The sequence below is a fragment of the Schistocerca nitens genome, chromosome 4 (assembly GCF_023898315.1).
Source record: "Schistocerca nitens isolate TAMUIC-IGC-003100 chromosome 4, iqSchNite1.1, whole genome shotgun sequence".
NCBI lineage: Eukaryota > Metazoa > Arthropoda > Insecta > Orthoptera > Acrididae > Schistocerca > Schistocerca nitens.
The window spans coordinates 630,527,236-630,530,808 of NC_064617.1; positions in this window are offsets into that span (position 1 = coordinate 630,527,236).

Genomic DNA, 3,573 nt, shown 5'->3' on the forward strand with positions numbered 1-3,573 from the left:
AGACGCATAGGCTACAGGATGTTCTTTCCCATCGATTTCCTGACTAAGAAAACACCCTAATGCTTGATTCGATGCATCGCATGCTAGTATAAACTCCTTTCCAAAATCTGGAAACACAAGAACTGGACTTGATGTTAACACTTCTTTCAGTTTGTCAAACGCTTTCTGACATTCTTCTGTCCACTCAAATTTCACACCCTTCCGTAGCAATCGCGTCAACGGCTGTGATAAATCTGCAAAACCCTTCACGAACTTTCAATAGAAATGGCAAATTCCGATGAATGACTGCACTTCCTTAACTGTTTTCGGTTCCCGAAAATCCCTTACAGCCTGTACCAACTTCGGATCTGTTCGCACTCCGTCCTTACTCATAATATGACCCAAATATTTTACTTCTAACGCGAAATGACACTTCTCCAGGCTCAACGTCAAACGAGCTGCTCTTAACCTCATAAAGACCTCCCTTAACCACTGTCTATGTTGCTCCATACTACTTCAAAACACTATAATGCATCCAAATAGACAAGACACTGCCATGGTTTCAAATCCCTCAATACACTGTCTATCAACCTCTGAAACGTTGCCGGAGCGTTTTTCAAATGAATGGCATTCCAATGTACTGGTAATGGCCTCCACGTGTAGAGAAAGCAGTTTTCGGACGATCTTCTGGAGCCACCTCTAACTGATGAAAACCGCTTGTCAAATCCATCGTATAAAAGTACTGGCACTGCCTATGTGATCCAAAGTCTTCGATATGTTTGGAATGGGGTATGCGTCCGTTATTATTGATATATCGGTAGTCACAACAGAACATGTATTTCAGTTCCATCCGCAGATTTTTTTCGCACAACGACAATGCCTGTTCCCCAGCAACTATTACTATGCTCTGTAATACCGTCCGCTAGCTGCTGATCAATAAAATCCTCCACAATCGGCTGCAAATACAGTAAACCGGTGCTTCATTCCCTGTTGGTATCCTATGTTGAACTAATGAAGTTGCTGGTAATGGCCCTTGTGGAAAAAACAAATCCTTAAACTCCCACAATAATTCTTCCATATGCTCTCTTTCTCCACCTTTCAAATTCTTAATTGTGTCATGCAATGCAGTTCTATCGGCAGTTAGTGGTCGATCGTTTCGCCTACCTCTCGAACACCAATCTTCATCATCTGGCACATCCAAATTTGCTGCTAAAACTCCTTTCCTACAGCGCTAAAATTATCCATGTTCACGGGAACTACTCGCCCGCCGTTCCCCTCTACCACTACGTTTCACAAAACAACCCAATGGACCTAAAACTTCATTATCCTCTCATGGTTCAATAACGCATACTGTACCCACAGGTAGATCCGACTCCACACTTATCCAAATCGACTTCCCGGTGCCACTAGACACACACTCATGCGAATTAAGCCTTAATGCTAATGTACGCGGTTCAATTGGTTTGTTCATTACGTTGAACGCCCCTCGCGACAGCTCTGCATTGACAACAGTTTCCCCTAGCGAAAATAACATTCCACCAAGTTCCACAGTTCGTTGTCCAAGGTCAATTTTGGCAAGATGTTGATGCAAGAAATCTACTCCTGGGATCATGTCGTAGCCCTCGCTCACCCACGGTACCACCTCCATGCATGCATTAAATCGGACTTTCTCTATGCGAAAGTCAACTTTCACCGACCCCAAAGCGGTGACTTCCTTATCCCCCACTCGACGCAACCTATAACGTGGTGGGTCTAACTTCCTTCGTCCCATTATATTCTTAGTAGCCAGTGACACTTGCGCCCCTGTATCTAACCAAATCTTAAACTTTTTAGTTCCTACGGATCCTACCACTGACCATTCCACCTCTGCATACGTATTCGTAGCATTGAAATTAAAAGGGAGCTCCTTTAAGTGGGTCTTGGGCCACCTCTATCGTTTAACGCTTGTCCACCTCCCCTATCTTCAATTCTCCTTCCTCCACACTGCTGATTTGCTCCCCATCCTCTATTCCTTGGTGACTGGGTACATTGCCTCTGCACATGTCCCGTACGACCACATTTATAACATTTTATACCCGCTGCAAATACTGTTTGCCTCTCGGGTATTCCTGTTGCCACGTCTATTTCCTCACACTGAATTGCCAGCTGAATGGCCGAATACAAAACTTTCGGAGTTCCTTCACGCACTTTTCGTGACATATGCGCCGGTAACCCACTCAAAAATACATCAAGTGCCCTTTGCTCGGCCTCCTGCAACAGGACACTATCCACTTCATTGCTGTGACCCAACTAGTAATTATACTCATTAATTTCCCTTATTCTGTCCGCAAATTTCTCCACCGTCTCCCCCTGTCTCTTTGACATTGTACTTAACCTCTCCCTAAAGTACCGAGCGCTATTCTGTTTCTCGTTCCTCTGTAAAAGCCCTTCTTTTAACTGCTTCAACTGTCCTGCCCTCCTTAAGGCCTCAGAACACCTTACATATGCTTTCACTTCACCCATTAGTCTGTTCTTGGCTACATGTAACAACTGCTCATCAGACCAACCATTCATCGCAGCTGAAATTTCCAAGTCTTCCACAAACGAACGCACATCCTCAGTTGCCTTGCCAGAAAACGGAATAATCAAACCTTAGGCGGCTGGATCAATCTCCTGCACCCTAGGCAACAACGACTGATCAGATGAGGTTTCCTGCTTACTTCTAGATGTTAATTCATTTCTCAACTGCGTATTGTCCTCTGTCAATTGTGCTATCTTTTCCATTAAAATCCGTACCGCTTCTGGTTCCGACACACCTTGCGTCCTTAACTCTGCCATTGTGTTGCTTTCGTTCTCAGTTAGTCGTTTTGTTTTGGGACTATGTACAAGAACGATCTGACTTCCTACAACACCGTATCATAATACTCAGTAACATCATACTCAAATTAACACAAAAATAAGTAAACGCCACAAAACAATGTTACTGCCTGAACATACTAACACTTACTCTGACAACAAAACAATACTATGCCCACGCAAACATCTAAAAATGCCAGGAGACATACACATAAAACAAATAAGAAAGAAAACGTTCAAGACTCAAAAGAACAATTTTGACAGCACTCACCACATCTTGTAACTGTAATGTACTCGGTGGGCTCGAACGTCGTACTGGACAGATGGCGTACACTATTCTGACACCAAATGTAGTGGATGGGTGCCAGGAGGTGCCGTATTAAAACTCGGCCGAGCTTTTCAAATGATTTATCCGTTTCCACTACACTGCTTCGTTGGCCTCGGTCCATGTCACAGACCCTGCAATGCTGAGGCCACTGCCCCAGCGACCTGTGCAATGCAACGCTGTGTCGTGCCGGCCTTGTTCGCCAGCTGTAGAGTTCCGATTATGTCAGGATGGCTGCGCCAACAGCCGAATCAGTGCCACCATCCCCGTTGACTCTGCACTGCTCAGCCGGGAGCCGTAGGCCAGACCCGCTGCCGCTTCTTCCTCGGCTGGCGTAGCTGGGAACACGGCGGCAATGACCGCCCGCAATCAGTCGTCCGAATCTGCGGGCCTCGCCATGAAAGTCTCCGGCATGTGTCTGGAGCCGAGATGAC